Here is a 22,399-nt window from a genome sequence, read left to right as displayed (position 1 = left end):
AACATTCCACAGCTGGGCGACGAGGCACTCATTCCTTCCGGTGGCACTCCTGGAGGCGATGGTCTATGCAACTCGTGAGGTTGATGAGGCCCTCGAGAGAAATCAGTAGCTCACAGGCTGCAAGCTCATCCTTGAACTGAGGCAAAAGACCATCTAGGTAAATGGATCGAAGACAGTCTTCTTGCCAGCCCAGCTCAGTCGCTAGAGTGTGAAATTCAATAGTATACTCGTTAAGCGCCTGACAGCCTTGCCGCAGAAGGTCCGAAACTCGCTGTTGCCTGCCTCCCTGTATCATCAAAAGCCCATTGTAAGGTGGAGACGAAGAGCGGTAACTCATGGAGAAGAGAGTCTACTCGCTCCCATAAGGGAGATGCCCAAGCCAGCGCCTTGCATTCCAGACGAAAAAGGATGAAGGTCACCTTTGTGATGTCATCCTGGAATACGGAAGGCTGCAAGGCGAACTGCATAAAGCATTGGTTTATGAAGCCCATCAAAGCTTCGGGTCCCCATTAAGATGGGGCGAAGTAGGTAGGGAAAGTGAAGCTCTGACCAAAGTAGCCAGTGCCGGAGAATTGGACGAGACTGGCATGGAAGCCGCTGGAGCAGGATGAGAGTCCAGATGAGCATGAGGTGCTCTATGGACGTAGCCAATGACTCAAGGAACCACTGCTGTTCCTGGTTCTTCAGAACCAGGTCCGGAATGGTCTGGAGGGCTGATGGCTCTGCTGGGTCCATGGCCTTGGCAACCTGATGTGGAGGTGGACTACTGACCCGAGGTGGTGTTGGAGCCACCTATGGGAGAAACCCCCACAGGTCCCCACCGTCGAGAGGCGAGCCAAGCAGGAAGCAAAGGCCGACTGGAGCTTCACCAATACCAGCCCTCATTCCCCGCAGGTTGAGCCCTTGGGTAGCGGAGCCGGCTGGACTTAGACGGGCCTCCGTGTGGTTGATCCCAATGAAGGTGTCCAGACGTAGAGTGCTGGGTGGCATTGCAGACAGAGGGTCCCAGTAGGGTGAGACAAGAGTCGAGGTTGGGTCCAGACAGAGGGTCGAGGCAGACGGCTGAAGGCGAGGGCGAGGTCAGGTCCAGGCAAAAGGCAGGCGGCTGAAGGCAAGGTCAGGTCCGAGCAAAGGGTCAAAGGAAGTCCATCCAAAAGTAAAGCAGGAACAAGGTCAGGAACTGGAACTGGAATGGGTACTGGAACAGGAATAGGGACTGGAGCAGAAACAATGCATATGACAGAGAAGCATGGAGACCAGTTGCCAAGGCAAGCTCTGAGCATCCGAGCCTGCCTTAAATAGTGGAGCTAGATGACATCATCACTTGGGGCCACGGGAGGCTTTCCCTCTGCGGCTCCTTTAAATCCCAGAGAGGCGCGCGCGTGCCTAAGGCCGACAGGCCGGAGAGGAGGAAGTAGTGGCGTCTCCCCACACTGCACATGGGAAGGCCTGGTCGGCCCCGGAGGAACTCGCAGCAGCAAAGGAGGATCCCAGGGACATGGAGGGAGCACGGGCTTGGAGGCGACTGCCCACCGCCACCAAGGAGGTTGGGCCAGCTCTGGGGCCCCAGCGTCGGGGGTGAGTGAGCCCAGCCGTGGGCCTGCCACAGTCGGGGAGTGCAACATGAGCAAGCTGTAGATGGACATTACAGCAAAATGTCCAATATTCTCCCAGTGCTTCACCTCAGCATCTAATAGCCACACAACCTGATGATGTTACCAAGGGGTGTTAGATACCAAAGTCCAATGTCGGGGTAAATAGGCATGATCGGCACAAGAAAGATGATGATCCAGCCCCATAGAATGATAAGCAGGCAGCTTTGTAATTTCAGTAGGTTATATCAAAATGTTCAATATTCTCCCAGCACTTCATCCTGGAGTCTAAATGAAGTCACCAGGGTGTGGGAGATGTCGCAGTCCAGCACCAGAGGTAATAAACCAAGCATGCCAAGACCACAAATGAAAATCCGGCCCTGCAGAATGATAAGCAGGCTCGTTGATAGTTGCACCACAATGTTCAGTATTCTCCCAGTGCTTCACCCTGGTGTCTTAATATCCATGCAAGTCAATGATGTCGCTGAGGGGTGGGAGATGTCACAGTCCAACGACATGGGTAAAAAGCAAGGAGTGGCAAGAGTACAGATGATAATTTGGTCCCACAGAATGCTAAGCAGGCTCAGCAATTTCAGCAGGCTGTTGATGTTACACAATTTCACCTGCTAAGCAGCTTTATCGTACTCTATAATGCCTCCCAGCCAGCAGAGGTCTCCTCTAAACTCTGTTCTGTGCTGTCCCCATCAGCTCCACACAGCTCATGGACCTCAGCCTGTGGTGCAGCCTCCTAGCCACTACAAATCCTAAGTAAACCATGTCTCCAGCCTTGCCAAGCTCATCCTCCTTGCCCGCACCACAGTTAAACCTCAACCCTACACAATCCAGCATTGCCAAACACGCCTCACTTTTGATTAGAGTCTCCCTTGGCTCCTTGCCCCAGCCAATGTTGCCTCGCGGCTACCTAGGCCTAGCCCTGCCTTGCCTTGTGGCCTAAGAGCCTTCCTACTCCTTTTCCTGCCTTGTGGCCTTCCCCTGACCTCTGACCTATCTAGGCCTTGTCTCACTCTGTGGCCTGTCTAGGCCTTTCCATTGTCCTGCCCCTTGGGACCATCCCTGCCAAAAGCTGCCTTTGGGCCTTTATATTCCTTATTCCGTGTTATCTTTGTCTTCCCTATCCTGTCTTGTTTTCCTCCAGTCCTTGCCTGCACTCAAGATCCAGTTCCAGCCCTTCCCTGCACTCTGTTCCTGTCCTTGTTCTAGCCTTACCAGCCTGTCCAAACCTTGCTCCAGACAAACACGATGATCTGCATTGCAAAGACCTGTGAGGGAGGGGGCTGGTTAGACGGAAGACCGGCCCTAGCCTTGCCCTGCATTCCTGTGCCACTCCTAGGGTGGTGTTCCCTACACCAAGCCAGAACCCGAGCCATAACCCAGATGTTCAATATCCTCCTAGTGCTTCATGCTGATGTCTAACAGCCATATGACCCGGTGACATCACCCAGGGGCGGGAGATGTCACAGTCCAACATCAGGGTTAATAAACTATGTGCGGCAATACCACAGATGATAATCTGGCTTTGTAGAATGGTAAGCAGACTCACTGGTAGTTTCAGAAGGTTGTAGACAGTTGTTTCAGGAAAATGTTCAATATTCTCCCAGTGCTTCACCCCAATGTCTAATAGTCACAACACCAGAGGTAAAAAGCCAGGCACAAGACCCCTGATGATAATTTGGCCATGTTGAATAAGGAAACCAGTTGTTAATTTTAGCAGGCTGCAGATGGTTGTTTCAGAAAATGTTCAATATTCTCCTGGCGCTTCACCCTGGTGTTCAACAGCTGCATGACCCACTGACATTACCAGAGGACAGGAGATGTCGCAGTCCTGTACCAGGAATAATAAACAAAGCATGGAAAGATGACAGATGATAAAATGGTTCTGTTGAATGGTAAAACATGGTTTAATGGAACACAATCAACATGGATTTACCCAAGGGAATTCTTGCCTAACAAATCTGCTTCATTTTTTTGACGGGGTTAATAAACATGTGGCTAAAGGTGATCCGGTAGATGTAGTGTATTTGGATTTTCAGAAGGCATTTGACAAAGTCCCTCATGAGAGGCTTCTAAGAAAACATGGGATAGGAGGCGATGTCCTTTCGTGGATTACAAACTGGTTAAAAGACAGGAAACAGAGAGTATGATTAAATGGTCAATTTTCTCAGTGGAAAAGGGTAAACAGTGGAGTGCCTCAGGGATCTGTACTTGGACCTGTGCTTTTCAATATATATATAAATGATCTGGAAAGGAATACGACGAGTGAGGTTATCAAATCTGCAGATGATGCAAAATTATTTAGAGTAGTTAAATCACAAGTGGATTGTGATACATTACAGGAGGACATTGCAAGACTGGAAGATTGGGCATCCAAATGGCAGATGAAATTTAATGTGGACAAGTGCAAGGTGTTGCATAAAGGGAAAAATAACCCTTGCTGTAGTTACACGATGTTAGGTTCCATATTAGGAGCTACCACCCAGGAAAAAGATCTAGGCATCATAGTGGATAATACTTTAAAATCGTCGGCTCAGTGTGCTGCAGCAGTCAAAAAAGCAAACAGGATGTTAGGAATTATTAGGAAGGGAATGGTTAATAAAACGGAAAATGTCATAATGCCCCTATATCGCTCCATTGTGAGACCGCACATTGAATTCTGTGTACAATTCTGGTTGTCGCATCTCAAAAAGATATAGTTGCGATGGAGAAGGTACAGAGAAGGGCAACCAAAATGATAAAGGGGATGGAACAGCTCCCCTATGAGGAAAGGCTGAAGAGGTTAGAGCTGTTCAGCTTGAAGAGACGGCTGAGGAGGGATATGATAGAGGTCTTTAAGATCATAAGAGGTCTTGAACGAGTAGATGTGAATTGGTTATTTACACTTTTAAATAATAGAAGGACTAGGGGGCATTCCATGACGTTAGCAAGTACTACATTTAAGACTAATCGGAGAAAATTATTTTTCACTCAACGCACAATAAAGCTCTGGAATTTGTTGCCAGAGGATGTGGTTAATAGTCCAGTTAGTGTAGCTGGTTTCAAAAAAGGTTTGGATAAGTTCTTGGAGAAGAAGTCCATTAACTTCTATTAATCAAGTTTACTTAGGGAATAGCCACTGCTATTAATTGCATCAGTAGCATGTGATCTTCGGCAATTTCTTATGTTCTTTGTTGTTTCAGCAAGTTGTTGTTGGATGTTACAGCAAGATGTTTAATATTCTCCTGGCACTTCACTCCAGTACCTAATAGCCATGCAACCTGATGATGTTACCAGGGCGCAGGAGATGTCACAATCCAATGCCAGGCATTTTACTCTAATCCATATGGAAATATTTTCGAGTTGCAGAGCATAAAATGTATAAATAAGAGAAATAAGCCAAGCACAGCAAAACCACAGAAAATATGACTCCATAGAATGGAAAGCAGGCTCACTGGTAATTTCAGCAGGCTGGTCATGGTCAATATAGGAAAATGTTCAATATTCTCCTGGTGCTTTGCTCCAGTGTCTAATAGCTGTGCATCCCGATGTTAAAGTCCAATGCTGGGAGTAAAAAGCCAGGAATGGCCAGAGCACAGATGATAATCCAGCCCCACAAAAGCAGATCCATTGGTAGTTTCAACAGGCTGTAGATGGTCGATACATCAAAATGCTCAATGTTCTTCCAGTGCTTCACTCCAGCATGTAGTAGCTGTTTAACCGGGTGATGTCACCAGAGGGAGGTGGGGTAAGCAGGTGGCAAGCAGGCTTATTGGTAACTTCAGCAGGCTGTTGATGGTTGTTACAGCAAAATGTTCAATTGTTCTCCCAGCGACTAACAGCCGTGAGACTTGGTGATTCCCTGGGGGGGACAGAAGATGTCACAGTTCAATGCTAGAGGTTAAAAGCCAAGTACAGTAAGAGCACAGATAATAATCCAGTCCCAGAAAATGGTAAGCAGGCTTGGTAGTTTCAGCAGGCTCTTGATGGTCTTACAGCAAGATGTCTTAATGTTGTACAATGGAAAAGTCAAATGATCAAAATAGCCTCGACTGAAATATATATTTTCTCTGACAGGGATATGATATGATATGGAGAATACTTTGTCATTACTTAAGTACCCAGATAATGGTTCTCACATTCAGCCTTATCTGCTTCTGCTATAATAGATAATGCCCTGTGTGTTTTTCCTTGTATTGTTTATGTTGCGCCGGAGGTGGACCCTTGGGCCGAGGTGGGGTTGACACAACCTGTAGGAAGGGTCCCATGGGTCCCCACTGTCGGCAGGCGGAGTGGGTTGATGGACAGAGGCCGGCTGGCGCTTCACCAATACCAGCTCTCATTCTCCACTGGTTGAGCCTTTGGGTACCGGGGCCAGCTGGACTTAGGTGGGCCTCCATATGTCATTGTCGATGGAAGGGTCGAACTCAGCCCAGAGACAGCAACAGAGGAATAGTACAGTCTGTACTGGATGAGGCGGAGCCCCGGAGACCTGGGCGCCAAAGGACAAAAGTCAGACAAGGGGCGCCCGAGCAAGAACAGGCCAAAGCCTGAATAGGCCAAGTCCAGGATGTAGACTGAAGAGGCGTCATAGGAAAGGCTTGAGTCAGGGCTGGCAGCAATCTGGAAGCAGTGCCAGGCAAGGCCGAGGTCTGAGCGAGGAGATGGTCAAACATAGTCAGGCAATGCAGAGGTCTGGGTCTGGAGAGAGGCAACGGAGTAGTCATGCAAAGTGGAGGTTCGGGCTTGGAGAGAGTCAACAACATGGTCAGGCAAAGCAGAGGTCCGGGCTTGGAGAGAGTCAACGGCGTGGTCAGGCAAAGCAGAGGTTGAGGTCCGAGGAGGCAATCCGAGGATAGGTTGGAGAACAGGAACACCGGAACGAGGAAACCAGGAACAGGAGTCAGCGAGGAACAGGAACACAGGAAAGAGGGAAATCTCTCAGGAGGCAACGAGTTCTCGACCAATGAGGAGACCTGTTGCAAAGGCAAAGCTAGGGCCCTTCTTATGTCACAGTAATGCGTACACGCCTAGGGAGGGGCGCGGCGCAGAGTAGTAGCGTCTCTCCGCACGCCACGCTGAGAGGCCCGACGTGGAGCACCAGGAGCTGTAGCTGAACCAGAGGTACCAGGGTCTGTTGCTAAACCGGAGGCACCAGGGGCCGCCACCAGAGACGAGGGACCAGGCACTGGATTCACTTGAGAGAGGTGAGGGGGCCGAGCCGCGAGTCTGCTGCGGCTGGCATGCGTAACAGTTTACTCATGTTCTATATATAATGTTCTATGTTCGTTTATACTCAATGCTGCTGTTGTCTGCTGGCTGTTAAATACTCTCTCTAACAGTATTACTCTACAGCTACATCACCAAGTCTCAACCCTTACTGACTGTGTCTTTCATGTTACTTTTATCCTGCTTCTTTTTCCTTCTTAGTAATTAAAATCTTACCTTAAAATACTTCCTTCAGGAATTCTGGAATGTTAGAAATCTCTTTATGCTGTATAAAAATAAATATAATATTAATATATGGCCCCATCCTCTGGAATTGCCACCCACTTTCTTAACGACCCATGCATGATATGAAGCTGTTTTAAAAAGTCATTAAAACTCCTCTATTTACTGAAGCATTTCAATAATATTATAAGATTTTTCCCCTCCAGCCTCCTTTTTTCTCATTTTGATATCAGTTTACACTAGATTTCTGCTCCATTGGTTTAGCTTTGTCTCGCAGATAACTAATGGTCTGTTTTGATGTTTTATGAACATTTTTATTGTACCCCATCCCGAACTTTGGAGGGGCGGGTAATAAATGCTTTTAAATAAAAAATAATTTTGCAGATTGTATTAATATTTCATACAATATAACCTAATTCTACTTAGTTCTGATTTACTTAGTAATAGTACTATACTGTATAAGTAAAATTATTTATAATGAAATGTTTATAATATTTACTATTTCCCGAAGTTTTTCTTTCCAGTATTCTGTATGCTGGAAGAACAAGAGAGAAAAGTAGTCATCAATATCAAATTGTTCAGCATGCCAGACTGCAGAATGAGATTAATAATAATCTTTAACTATTATCTTTCAGTACGGGAACATTAATGTGTATAAAATCTCAACTCTGACCCCAGAATGCCTATTTATTGTGCACATAAAAGGATGTGTGATATCGTGTGTATATTTTTATGTGCACAAAGCCTATAGCAAGACATTTATGTGCATAAACATGTTTTATGTATTTGAAAATTCAGCCCTACAAGAAGAGAGACATTACATTATCAACAACAGAACAAGATCCTTTATGCTTCAGTCATTTCTATATGTCAGTGATAAGTTAGTTAATCCATAATACCTTAGTTCACACTTAATGTCTGCATCACTGAAAGGAGACAAGAGGGAAATATTACAGTACAAATTATGAATGTATTAGCCAAAGCATGATAATTTCACAGTATTTTCAATATTTTATATTATCATTATTAATATTTTCAATGTCATTCCACTGAAATATTTATAGTGAAGCATTTTGTTGTTTACTGTTCTAGAAAAGATACAGGAAGAAAAATTGAATGAATTTTACCTATATTCTATTGGTATTTCAGTCCTGAATGGATATAAAATGAGAGAGACTGTATTACATATTGATCACCAGTCACTGTATGTATTTCTACTTTATATTCATCAGTGAAAGTTATAAGATAATTAGTGAATCATACATTATGCACTGCATTTCTTGCTTTCTAAATGGTAATAAAGAAAGAACACTGGCTAGCACATGCCAACTTTTCATTACATTTTCATGTTTATTAATATTAACAGAATTAGTGACTATTTTACTGCAATTTATTGTTGAAATCTGAAAGGTTATGCATTTTAGTTACTTTTTTCTACAATAGCATGTAAGACTAATGATTAGCTTTGTGCTCAATCTGTAATCTGCCAGTGTCTCAATGGTAAAGAGAGAAGGACTGCGAAAAAGAGAACAAGCTCCTTTATTCATCTGTTGGGGATTTTTTTTCATTCATGAGAGTAATTTAAGGGTGAAATTTACAAGTCTGGCACAAGCCAAAACTGGGAGACATGTGCGCATGTAGGGCATGTGCACGCATGTAGGACATATGCACGCGTGTAGGACATGTGCGCAGCCATCCGATTTTAAAAGCCGCCTACATGTGCGCATATCTCCCAATGCACACAAATCTCACTCAGAATCAAAAAGGGGGCATGGTGTGGGCGGAGCATGGGCATTCCAGGGCGAGGCCAAGAGATATGTGCACAAATACTTATGCACCTGGGTGCGTGCCCAGGTCCAGAGCTGCGTATCTTTACTTCTGCCTTGGAGGAAGTTAAAGTTTAAAAATAAAACAGCCATCCCAGAGGGGTTTAAAGGGTCTGGGGTAACTGGGGGGGGGGGATGAAGGCTATTAAACCTTTGGAGGACCTAGATCTACACTGGGCGAACTGGTGGACAAACTGATGAAACTGGTTTTGGCGTGGTTGCATGCCGATAATAAAATTCCTGACTTATTCGGCCAAAACCCAATTTGCATGGTTGGGGTATGCCTACTTGCAAAACTAGGCGCACAAATACATGTCTCTAGGCTATTTTATAACATGTGCATGTATGTTATAAAATCGCTGCCTCCTTACGTCAGTGTGTGCCCGCATGCTCCTTTGAAAGCTACTATCTTATTCTGTTTTTTTGTGGCATTTAATGTTATGCATGACATGATCATGTTTCTAGATTGGACGTTAAGATAATTAATGTGCTTTACCTCATTCCTGAAGGATAAAAAGACACAGCTTGTGTCAAAAATGACAAATAAGATCCTTTATGTTAAGGTTTTAAATTTTTTGTTTAAAATTAAAATATAGGGGTAGATTTTATAATTCTACGCACACGCGTACTTTTGTTCGCGCACCAGGTATCGTATAAAATCTGGGGTCGGTGCGCGCAAGGGGGTGCACATTTGTGCAACTTGCGCGAGCCGAGCACTGCGCGCGCTGCCCGTTACCTCCGAGGCCGCTCCGATTTCGGAGCGGCCTCAGAGGGAACTTTCCTTCCACCCCCCCCGCACCTTCCCCTCCCTTCCCTTACCTAACCCACCCCCCCGGCCCTATCTAGACCCCCCCACCTTTATCTGAAAAGTTACTACTGCCTCCGGGCAGTAGTAACTTACGCGCGCCGGCGTGGCAGGCCCCGACACAGGCCGCTGTGTTGGGGCACTCAGCCATGCCCCTGGACTGCCCACATGCCCCCGAACACACCCCGATCCGAAACACGCCCCCTGGCCACGCCCCCGACTGCCCCTTTTTGCAAACCCCGGGACTTACATGCGTCCCAGAGCTTGCGCGCGCTGCTGAGCCTATGCAAAATAGGCTCGGCGCGCGCAGGGGGGTTTTAAAAAGGGTTACTCGCGTACCTTATGCGCGTAACCCTTTTAAAATCCGGCCCTGAGGGTTCAAGTCACCAAAAATGTTTTGGGGTTTTAGAAGAAAAAGATACTAAGTACTGTAAAAACTAATACTCAGGATATGTTTTACATATCCAAAACCCTATTGTATAGTTAAGATAACCAGCTAATTGTAACCAGTTATCTTTAGGGAATATTCAACTGAACTTAACTGGCTACAGTTTTAGCTGAATATCTGCCTACAGCTAGCAGGGCACAGTTTAACAGACTAGATTTAGTGTGGTTGCATTACCCTCTCCCCCAACAACCTACAATGTTTTCTTCTTCTGTGCTCCCATCTGTTTCCAATTTACTAATTTAAAAGAAGAGGGCACCCTTAGTCCCAGAGTTGGTTTTAAAATAAGAATGTTCCCCATAGGGAGATAATGACCCCCTCCTTCCTAGCCTCCAAGCTCCATTTATAAATAAGTCATGCCCCATGGTGCCAATCTCTGATATACACCCCACCCAACTTGCAGGCTCAGACCCTTCTGCCCAGGACCCTTTAAAGTGGGCAGTGGTGAGCAGGCAGGAGGACTTACTTTTTCCTCTTATCCATTGTGCTCCAGCATTGCTCTGATAAGATGCAACACATTGTTACAGCAACGCTGGAACCCCATGGACAGGAGGGAAAAGTGAGTCCTCCTGACTTCTCACTGCTGCCTCACTTTGGGGATCCTGGGAAAAGGAGGATCCAAGCCTGCAAGTTGGGAGAGGGTGATATATTTGAGTCGAAGGGAGGGAAGGGATCAGAGCTTGGCACCACGGGCTACGACTTATATTTATAACTGAATGCCAAAGCAGAAACCCTCATCTTAGAATTACATTGTCAGCAACATTATAAACTTACTTGTTACTGCTTCTTGAATTTATTGGGTATGCTGTTAAAGTAAACAAACATTTCTGTCATTAAAATTAAAAATTATACTGCAAAATAATGAATAACTTCTAGTTGTACTGTGAGTGAAGATTGATTTATTTTTTAGATTTAGCCTTTATCTCAGTCCAGGATTGTAGCTTAGAAATTTAGGGTGGAAAGTGTCTGCTGTCTTTGGGATCTAATACGGTTAACATTTCAAATGCTAAGCAGGGTCAGGTCGGATAGGTGTTTGGAGAGAAAATGTGCCTTGTATTTTGCAAGGCCTAGACCAGTGATGGCTAACCTATGACATGCGTGTCAGAGGTGACACGCCGAGACGTTTTTGCTGACACGCGAGGAAAATTAACCCAAAAACACAGCCCGACCCTTTAAAATTCGTTTTTAGTATCCCTCCACCCCCCCAATGCCCCCAGGCACAGGGAGGCTCATGCGGCGCAGCGACAGGCAGATGGGCAGGGCCATGGTGAGGCTCATGTCACCACGGCCCGAAGAAAAAGATCGCGTTTAAACGTGATGATGCTCCTCCTCCTTCCTGCCTGAGCGGCCCCGGAAGTAAACGTTGCCGGAGCCGCATGGGCAGGAAGAAGGAGGAGCATCGGCGCGTGCAGAAGAGGAGCAGCGCTTACGGGCTGCTGCGAATCCCAAGTCGCAGCGGCCCGAGAAGAGGAAGAGGCCCGGTAGCAGGGCCGTCACGGCCCGAGAAGATCAGGGCCGCTGCAGAGCCCATCCTGCGGCGACCCGCGAAGAGGAGGCCCAGAGGTGAGAGAGAGGCTGAGGGTCTGTAGAGGGTGTGTGTGTGTGTATGAGATGAGTTGAGAGATTGTGTGTGAGAATGAGGACCTGAATGTTTGCAGAGACAGCATGTGAAAGCCTCTGTGTGTGTGAGAGAGACAGCATGTGACAGTGAGAGTCTGTGCTTGAGCAAGACAGCATGTGGGAGTGAGAGAGAGCCTGTGTGTGTGAGAGTCAGACAGCATGTGCCAGTGAGAGATGTGTGTATGAATGATTGTATGAGAGAGAGCATGTGCCAGTGAGATCCTGTGTGTGTGTGAGAAAGAGAAATGCATGTGAGAATGAGAACCTGACTGTGTGTTTGAGGGAAGAAGATGGAGAGAAAAAAAACAGAAAAAAAAGACAATTTAAAAGGAATTGGCAAAAAAAATAAGAAAGGGAAGGTGGAAAAAATAAGAAAGGGAAGGTGGGAAAAAAAAGCCTGTGACCAACCAATTAGAAAACTAAGATCAGACAGCAAAGGTAAAAAAAAAAAAAATTACTTTTTAGTGATTGGCACATGTAATCTTTGGGAATGTGCAAGAATAGAACTTTCTCTATGCGGATCTCACAATGTACGAGATCAGCATGGAGAAAGTGGAAGCCCACGGGGCCTGCACAGAGGAGGCAGCAGAATGGGCTTCAGTGTCAGAAACAGCAATCGGCACCTCCCCAATAGCCATGTGGCAACAGTGACAGTGTCAGCAGAGGAATGAGAGAGGTTCCGAGGTTGCTGGCAAAAGAAAGAGAGGGGGGTCTGCTTTTAGTGTGTGCATGTGTATGAATGGGACTCTGCCTGGGGGTGTATGTGTGTGAACTCATGGGTGCCTGCCTGGGGGTCAGTATGTGTGTGTGTGTGAGAATGATTGGGAGCTTGCCTGGGTGTGTGTGTTTGTGTGTATGTGAGGGAGCCAGTGAGTGTGAGAGCATGAGTGTGAATGAGAAAATCCAAGGGAGTAAGAGTTTGTGTGTGTGTGTGGGGGTGTGTGTGTGGAGGAGGAGAGAGTGTCTTAGAGCCTGAGAGTGTGTCAGTGTCAGTGAGAGCGAGAGGTTATGGTGGATATAAGAGCATGAATGTGTATGTATGTGACAGTGTATGTGTGAGAGAGAATGGACATGTGAGTATGTGTGAGAGAGAAAGGATAACCTCCTAATCCTCGAGAATATCAGGGTGACTGGAAATCAAGAGCTCCCACAGAAGGGGACAGCAGGGGCTTTTTAAAATCCTTATTAGTTTTAATTGAAGATTTAGCCAATGAAATTCAGCAACAAAAAAGTCACTAAGCAGGTAAGGTAAAGAATTATTTGTTTTTGCTTTATTAAGAAATACAGTACATATATTAAAATTATAAGTTTTTGTTATTAATTAGAGCTACAAATATCACAAAATTATGGATTTTTCTAGAAGTGACACACCAACCGAGTTATGCTCTGTTTTTTTTTTATGAATTTTGACACACTGAGCTCAAAAGGTTGGCCATCACTGGCCTAGACTATGGAGCCCATGCCTCAGGATGTTCACCTCTCAGAACAGTAGGTGCCTTTTAATAAGACCATCAAGACCCTGTGTGGTTTTTTTTGTTTCGCTTTCTTCTGATGAGTGTTGATCTATATTATATAAGTTAATGCTGATTTCTATATTTTAATATTCTATTGCTAATTTTATTTGTTCGCATTTGAAATGTTAATTTTATTTAGTTTTCCACTGAACTATGTCTGCATTGGTTTTCCTAAGTTTTGGGGCAATTTATATTTTAGCTTGGCCTGTTAGCCCTCATGAGCCATATGTTTGGATGATTAGGATTAAAGGAATACTCCAACACTATTATGGAGGGAAATGTTGTTGAACAAACTTTCTTTTTAATAAGATTCATATGGTATTTTTAATAAGATGTTAAACACAAATCCTCTACTTAATAAAATTTAAGTTTTTATAGCACAGTTTGTGAGGGTATAAATGTAATTTCATTTCACTGGCAAATTAAACTACACAGTTTTAATTTGACTGAAACAAAATTCCCATACAGAGAATATGGCCAGGCCTGGAATGCTATAACACATTCAAGGCAGCAGCCATGTTTTTGTGATGCTCCAGCCACCCTGGGGCCGTTTCTTAACTTCTTTCCCCCATTAAAGGTTTATTTTGTGTGTGGATACAGAATACGGGATATACCTGGAGGTATATATTCAATCCTTAATTCTTGCCGTGTTCAGCGGGTAAATTGAGCTCACCACAGCCCGATCAGGTGGTGTACTCATAGCATGCAGGATAGACAGATCACAAACTTCTACTGTGAGGCTGGTGAAGCTGAAGGCCCGAGCACGGGATGGAAAGTAGGGGGCTCTGCAGAGGCTCCTGATCAGGCTCAGATACTTGTGGAAATTAGAAGACTAAGAGCTGAAGTGACCAAGGAGCTGGGAGAGTTAAACATATCAATAGTGGAGCTTAAGGAACATATTGACACCATAGGCCCCAGACTGGATGAGCTGTAAAATTGAATCTCGGCTATAGAAGATTGGGAGACTTTGGCGGTGAACTCGCTGGTCCTCAAGAAGAAACAAGTAAAAAATCTGGAGGTGAACATCACAGATTTAGAGGATCAGTCCCGCAGGTCTTGTGCGGGTGCTGGAGAAGCTGGAGGGATAGGAAGTAAGGGAATTCCTTGAACAGTTCCTCCATAGACTGTTAAAACCAGAGGAAGGACATCCTCGCTTGGACATCTATTGGGGTCATCATGTCGCGGTCTCAGGCAGACTCAGCAACAATTCCCCATTAGGTTCCACAAATTCCAGACCAAGAAGTGGATCTTGCGTTGGGTGAGGGAATTAGCACCCTTAACATTATCAGGGAAGCTGCATTACTATCTTCCCTGCTACTCAGAAGCGGCGCCAGCAAGTGGAATATACTCGTGCAAAGAAAATCCTTAATCACCGTAAAATGAAGTTCCATCTCATATACCCAGCTAAATTGATGGTATAGATCAACGGATCATGGAGGAGTTTTGAAATGTTGCAAGGTGGTGGAAGGGGCGAGCTCACCCCGGCAGGCGACTTCAGGCCAAGAGAGTGGACATACAAGCCCAGCAAAAAATACTGGAAGGTTTCCAATTGTGGGCAATTCGAACCTCCTCAGTGGTTGTAAGGTAGCTCGAGCTAAAGAGTACCTGCGCTAACTGATAACAAAGAGTGGCCTAGTCTCTCTGCTTGTTCTGGGTCCCTAATGGCGATGCTGAGTGTGACATGTAGTCTTCAACAGAGTGGAATGGAGAGACGATCGGGCCAGACAGGCTCACCTCAGCCGAGTTTGGGAGAGCATGACTGAACGAGGACAGTCGTCTTAACGAATACTCTGGTAGAATCCTTATATCCTTTCTGTTCATTAAATATACACACTCACACAATCCTCCTTTATATGGAACGGGTGGTGGGATACACAAGGGTAGGAACTGGAGGAATCTATATCACTTTGTATATGAGGGGCACGGTCCCAGGGGGTGAGTTGGGGAACTACTTAGAGGGGGAATTCTGTTTCGTGGGGGTATATGGGCGGTGGGCTAAGGAGGTGAGAGACTGGGGAAAATGACAGTATCACTGTGTATTTTCCTTGTCCTTGCTGTCTCAAGCATATAATATGGGATATATGGACCCAAGTTTGCATTGTTGTCGTACATGTATCCTAGAGGCGATGGTGGTATTGCACTCACTGGCAGTGGATGGCAGCCCTGGTGATATGGAGGGTGGGGGGGGAGGGTGATGCATGGACTTTGTGGAACACTAATATACATAAGAACATAAGAAATTGTCATGTTGGATCAGACCAAGGGTCCATCAAGCCCAGCATCCTGTTTCCAACAGAGGCCAAACCAGGCCACAAGAACCTGGCAATTACCCAAACACTTAGAAGATCCCATACTACTGATGCAATTAATAGCAGTGGCTATTCCCTAAGTAAATTTGATTAATAGCCGTTAATGGACTTCTCCTCCAAGAACTTATCCAAACCTTTTTTGAATCTTTTTTGAACCCAGCTACACTAACTGCAAAGAGGATTCACTGACAACCGAGAGGAAAATTTCAATTCTTCAGAGGCAAGAAATGAGGGATGCTAGCACAAGGAAACTAGAAAACACCACAGACAAAATGCTGAATGGGACCCTGAAAGAATGGAGGGAAAGGATAAGGAAAAGGGATAAGATGGATAAAAGATAGGTACTCATCAAGTTGTTATTTCTTTACTTGTACATGCAGACGGGAATCTGATGCACTGTTTGTGGGGAAGGGGAAAATCAGGGTTGCCAACTGTCCGGACTTTTTCTGGATTGTCCAGATTTATGCTTTTGTGTTTGGAAGCCAGAGGCACTGCTGAAAACCAGAAACTGACTGAATTTTCATACTCAGTGTCCTGGTTTGCCTGTAAACTGCAGTGTGCATCTTATACAATCCCCGTGAGCAGGGGCGGGGTGCCATCCAATAGGGCACTGGTTGCCTCCCTCCAGATCCAATGGTAAAAGAGGTAGCAGGCTGCAAGGCTGCCCAGTAGAGCCCAACATGCTGGCGGCTGAAGATGGCAAGAGATCACAAGCCGCCAGCAGAGCCCAAGCCACCACCTGCAGAAGGTGACAGGAGGCCATAGGGCTGCCAGCAGAGCCCAGCCCACCAGTGGCTGAAGACCCCAGAAGGCCATGGGCTGCTGCACATAGCACAGCCAAACTGAATTAAATAAAAGATCATCTGGAGAGGCCAGGTGTATGTGAGAAAGAGGGAGCATGTGTGGGATAGCATGTGAGAGTTTGTGTGTATGTGTGGGACAGTACTGGGAACTTGTGTGTAGGAGAGCATGTGAGAGTGAGAGCTTGCATGTGTATATGGGAGAACGTGATAGTACAAGCATATGAGAGTGAATGCTCCTTTGAGTGTGAGAGAGAATGTGAGTGAGAGCTTGCATGTGTATGGGAGAACATGATAGTACAAGCATATGAGCGAGAATGCTCATGTGTGTGAGTGACAGCTTGCATGTATGCATTGGAGAGCATATGAGAGTGAGAGCATGTGTGTATATATGTGTGTGAGAGAGCATGTGAGTGAGAGATTGTGTGTGTGTTAGAGACAGGTAGTGTGTGTGGGGGGGAGGGAGGAAGGAAGAGAAGAAAATGGGAGGAGAGTGAAGAAACAGAAAGAGAAGAGAGGCACTCATAAAGGAATTAGAAGACCAACAAGAGGAAAGTGGGAAAAAAAGAGACAGGGACCAACTGATTGGAAAAATAAGATCAGAAAACAAAGGTAAAAAAAAAATTATTTTGAGTTTTTAGTAATTGTGATATACCATCTTTGGGAATGTGAATTATATGTTATTCTTTCTCTAAAGTTCCACTGTTCAGTCTGGTTTCTTAGGCTTTCTATTTCAATTTTGTCTACACGTTTCTGTTTCTGCTTTGAGGTCTCTTATTTCTGTATTATTAGGTAATGGTTAGTCTGTGTTCTGCCTGTGTGTGACTGAGGTGTAGTTTCTCTGTGGAGAGATTTATAACAATCCAGGTAGCTCTGTTTGGGCAATAGGTGGTATATTAGTATTTCAGAGTTACTATATATTTATATTGCTTCCATTTCATAGATAAAGTTGCTACTGTTTGAGTCCTGAGAACTATTGTTGTGATTGGCTGGTATGGCAAAGTTCTAGGTACCTTTTTCTTATTTTTGCAGGGGTTTGTGTTTCTTCACAAAATATTTGGCAGTGGAGTGAGTTTGCTTTGCTGAGATGATACCAGAATTTGAAAATTAATTAATTTTTTGTTCTTTTTGACTTTTATTTCCTGAACTGTTTGGTGTAATAAACTATAAGGTCAATTTTAAAAGCCCTACACGTGCCAAAGCCAGAGATTCACACGTCTTGGAAAGGCATGCGCTGCACGGATTTTAAGAAGATCCTGAATATGCACGTAACTCCTGGTATATGCACAAATCAAAAAGGCAAAAAATGTGCGGGGCGTGGGTGGGACATGGGCAGGACATGTCTGTAACATGACATCTGCACATAAGATGTTATGTTATGCCTGTTAGAATGTAAACCGGAGTGATAAGTAACTCTGTTACCTGAACCTCGGTATAAAAAAGTTATAAATAAATAAATAAATAAGGATTTACACGCACAAGAGTGTGCTGGGGTCCCCGACTGCATAACTTTACTTCTGCTATGGATGGCACGTAAGCTTTTAAATAATAAAATTAGGGCTAGTCAGCGGGATTTGAAAGGTCAGGGCTAATAAGGTAAAAAGGAGGCTATCTAGCTAGGGGGGTTAGGAAATCCTATTCTTTACCAAAGTGAACTGGGAACAAACAGGGGAAATGGGTATTTGTGCCGTGCACGTGCCTAGCAAAATCCCCCCCACTTACGTGGTAGAGAAGGCATTTGTGTGCACCCATATAAAATTGTGCATACAAGTATGTGCACACTGACGATTTTGTAAAATACGTGCATATACATGCGTATGGTATAAAATGGTTGCGTCCATTGGTGCAAGCTGGCATATGTGCACACATGTACACCCACGCGGCTGTTTAAGTTACCATCTTAATTTGCTGCTGTGGATTATATTGTTTTTTTCTCTGCCTTGCCCCTCAGACAACCCAGAGCAGCCACGTGCACCCTAAGAGAACTGTAGGCCAGACCCTTCTTCAATCCAGCTTGCAAAAAATGAAGGATATGCCCGATAGAAGCCCGTCGCGGTGAAACCTTCAAGCCAGCGCACCTCGAGTCAAAGACCTTCCACACTCTAGCATAAGGATAAATCTATGTTTACGTATCTTATAGTTTTTGTTGATTATATATTTATCTCTCTCTAATTGTTTCTTAGTTTAAATTCTGTACTGTCTTCCATTGCCCAGGTTTTACGCTCCCTGTTTAATGTAACTTTACTTTCTACCTTGATGTTAATTGGTTTCCCCTCAGTTACATTGTAAACCGGTACGATAAGACCTAGTCTTGAGCATCGGTATAGTAAAAGAAATTAAATAAATAAAATAAATAAGTAAGAGTAGTCTAGGATCTGCGCGCCCGAAGCAGTGTAGTAATAACCGCTTCGGAATACCCCTTCTTCCTCAACTGCCGCCACTCATAAGCCAAGCTGCCAGACAAAAGCGATCCGCCCGATCGAAAAATACTGGACCCTGGCGAAGGAGATTCGGAAGGTGACCTAAACGCAGTGGCCCGTCCACCGCCATATTGACGAGATCCGCGAACCATGAGTGCCTTGGCCACTCCGGAGCCACGAGAATCACTAGGCCCTGATGGGATTCTATGCGCCGTAACACCTTTCCCACTAGGGGCCACGGAGGGAACACATAAAGGAGAACGTGAAGAGGCCACTGAAGTACCAGGGCATCTACCCCTTCTGAGCCGTGCTCCCGCCTTCGGCTGAAGAAATGCGCCGCCTTCGCATTGAGTGGAGTTGCCATCAAGTCCAAGCATGGCACTCCCCAATGTTGAGTTATGAGGGACATCGCCTCGGCCGACAGCTCCCACTCCCCCGGATCTAGTTGCTGCAGACTGAGATAATCCACCTGAACATTGTCCACTCCTGCAATATGGGTGGCCGCGATGCGGTCTAAATGACGTTCCGCCCAGGCCATCAACACGGACGCTTCGGTCGCTACCAGCCGACTCCTTGTGCCTCCTTGTCGGTTTATATATGCAACTGTGGTCGCGTTGTCAGAGAGAACTCTCACTGCCCGACCTTGTACCATTGGCAGTAGTTGACGCAAGGCCAAGCGAACCGCCCTGGTTTCCAGGCGATTGATGGACCACGTGGCCTGGCGAGGAGACCACGTCCCCTGCACCACTCGGGACTGACACACAGCCCCCCAGCCGTAGAGACTGGCATCCGTCGTTACGACTATCCAAGGCGGAGGTTCTAAGTCCACGCCCTGCAGGAGATGGTCAGGGACCAGCCACCAGTCGAGACTGGATCGGGCCGGCTCCAGCAATGGTAACGCCATGTCGTAATCCTCGGACCTGTGATCCCAACGAGAGAGAAGAGCTTTTTGTAAAGGCCGCATATGCGCAAAAGCCCACGGTACCCTCTCCAGAGCAGAAGCCATATGTCCAATGACTTGCAAATAATCCCAGGCCGTGGGTAACGGGAGATCCAAGAGGTTTCTCACCTGGGCCATTAGATTGGTCATCCGCTGATGTGGCAGAAACACCTTGCCCACCGAAGTGGCGAATCGTGCTCCGAAGAACTCCAATTGCTGAGTCGGTTTCAGCTGGCTTTTCTTGAAGTTGACTACCCAACCTAGCGTCTGCAGCTGTTCTACCACCAACCGAACCGCCCGCTTGCACAGTGCTTCCGACTTCGCGCGGATGAGCCAATCGTCGAGATAGGGATGCACCAGTATTCCCTGCCGGCGTAGCGACGCTGCGACAACCACCAAAACCTTGGTGAACACTCTTGGGGCCGTCGCCAACCCAAACGGAAGGGCACAAAACTGGAAATGGTTCCCCAACACCATGAACCTCAGGAATCTCTGATGACACTCCCGGATTCCGATATGGAGATAGGCCTCCGTTAAATCCAAAGAAGCCAAAAATTCTCCCTTGTGGACGGCCGCAATAACAGATCGCAGTGTCTCCATGCAAAAACGAGGAACGCGCAACGCCTTGTTGACCCGCTTTAAATCCAAGATTGGTCTGAACGTGCCTTCCTTCTTGGGAACCACGAAGTAGATGGAATACCGGCCAGTTTGACGTTCGGCCGGCGGAACAGGGACCACCGCCCCCAGCGTCCGCAACCGGTCCAGCGTTTGAGCAATAACCTGCTGCTTCTCCGGAGGACCGCATGGCGACGCCAGAAAAAGATCCCGGAGCGGACGAGCAAAATCCAACACGTAACCGTGACTTACCACGTCGAGGACCCACTGATCCGAAGTTATCTTGACCCATTCCTCCCGAAACAGGGCCAACCGACCCCCGATGCGCGGAATGGAGAAATGGGTCTGCGCACCTTCATTGCGCAGTTTTGTTGGGGGGTAAAGGCCTGGGAAGACCCTGACCGCTGAGGCCGTCGGCCACGAAAGGAAGGAGTCCACGACTGCGCCCTCGACACTTGCTGCCTCTGAGGAAGGGAAACACTCCTCCCCATACGGAAACGGCAATGACCCCGGAACCGACCCCTGGAATTCCCGAAGGGCCGAGACTGCCGGGGCTTATCTTCAGGCAATTTATACACCTTGTTGTCCCCTAAGTCCTTGATAAGCTGATCCAGCTCGTCGCCGAACAACAATTTTCCCTTGAATGGAAAAGGAACCCAGCCGTGATTTAGAGTAAGCATCCGCCGCCCAGCGACGGAGCCAAAGCAATCGCCTTGGACACTGCCGAAGACATGATGCTAGCCGAAGTCCGGAGCAAATCATATAGGGCATCCGCTGTGTAAGCGACCGCAGACTCAACGCAGTTGGCCTGTTCCGCCTCTCCCGGCGGAAGATCCTGAGCTGTTAACAGTTGCTGAATCCAGCGAAGAGTGGCCCTCTGCACCATACTGCTACAGGCCGCTGCCCGGACTCCCAATGCTGCCACCTCAAAAATGCGCTTCAATACGACCTCCAACTTTCGTTCCTGGAGATCCTTTAACGCTATCCCCCCTGTCACAGGGATGGTAGTATGCTTAATCATGGCCGTAACTGCCAAATCCACAGTGGGAGTTTTGAGAAGATCCAAAGACTCGGACGGCAGGGGGTACAATTTGTCCATAGCCCTGCTAACGCGCAAGGAAGCTTCCGGAAGATCCCACTCCCTAGAGACAATTTGTCGCAGCTTAGGATGAAAAGGAAAAGTTGGCAGGGGGTCCCGAAGACCCACCAGGGCTACATCCCCCGTGGAAGTATCAGCTTCCTGGTGTGCAACCGAGATATCCAGCTCCTTTAACACCTGCGGAATCAAGAAATGCAGCTCATCCATGCCAAACAAACAAAGAATCTGGGAATCATCCCCCTCCACAGTAGTTTGGCCTTCCGGATAGTCTCCCCCGTCTGTGTCCGGAGCCGCCTGATCAGGATCCGGGAAGTCCGGTACATCCGCACCCCCCCGGGGCCGTGGACCGCGATCCCTCGACTTCCTCTGGTCCAAAGAGGACCTAGGGACCTTAGGAGGAGAAGGCCCATCCCCTTCACAGCCCGCTGCCGCTTCCAAGAAGGCTTTGTGCATTAACAACACAAATTGAGAAGAAAACGGGACCGGCCTCTTAAGGGTGTCCCCCGCGGGTCTGGGAGTAGTGGGGGGTCGAGGGGTATCTAAATCAACCGAACTGTGCGGGCTCAAGTCAGGCGGGGAAGAAGGAGGCAAATTCTCTGCCTCTGACGCTGTTCCCTCTGTCGGCACCTGCTGCAAGATGGCCGCCGCCTCCTTCTCTAAGGGAGACGGGACTGCTGAACGAGCACGGAGCACTCCCCGACGCCGCGCTTAAGCAGAGCTGCGGGCAGCGCTCGGCCCCCGGGAGGGTCCCTCGCCCCCGGGAAGACAGCGGGAGCAGAGACCCTCCCGGGAGAGTCGCCCCCCCCCCCCCCCCCCAGCAGGCCTTACAGGCTGAAGAACGCAGCATGGAGAGCCGCTCCGAGCAACCACGCGGGCAAACCAGAAAAAAAAAATGCGCCAAAAAAGTAAGTTACCGGCTCCTTAGGAACAGCGCGCCGGGTGAGCCAGCCACCCCCTCCGGAGTCCCTGGGC

The sequence above is a fragment of the Rhinatrema bivittatum genome, chromosome 1 (genome assembly GCF_901001135.1).
Source record: "Rhinatrema bivittatum chromosome 1, aRhiBiv1.1, whole genome shotgun sequence".
Lineage (NCBI taxonomy): Eukaryota > Metazoa > Chordata > Amphibia > Gymnophiona > Rhinatrematidae > Rhinatrema > Rhinatrema bivittatum.
Note: the sequence above shows the minus strand (reverse complement) of the source record.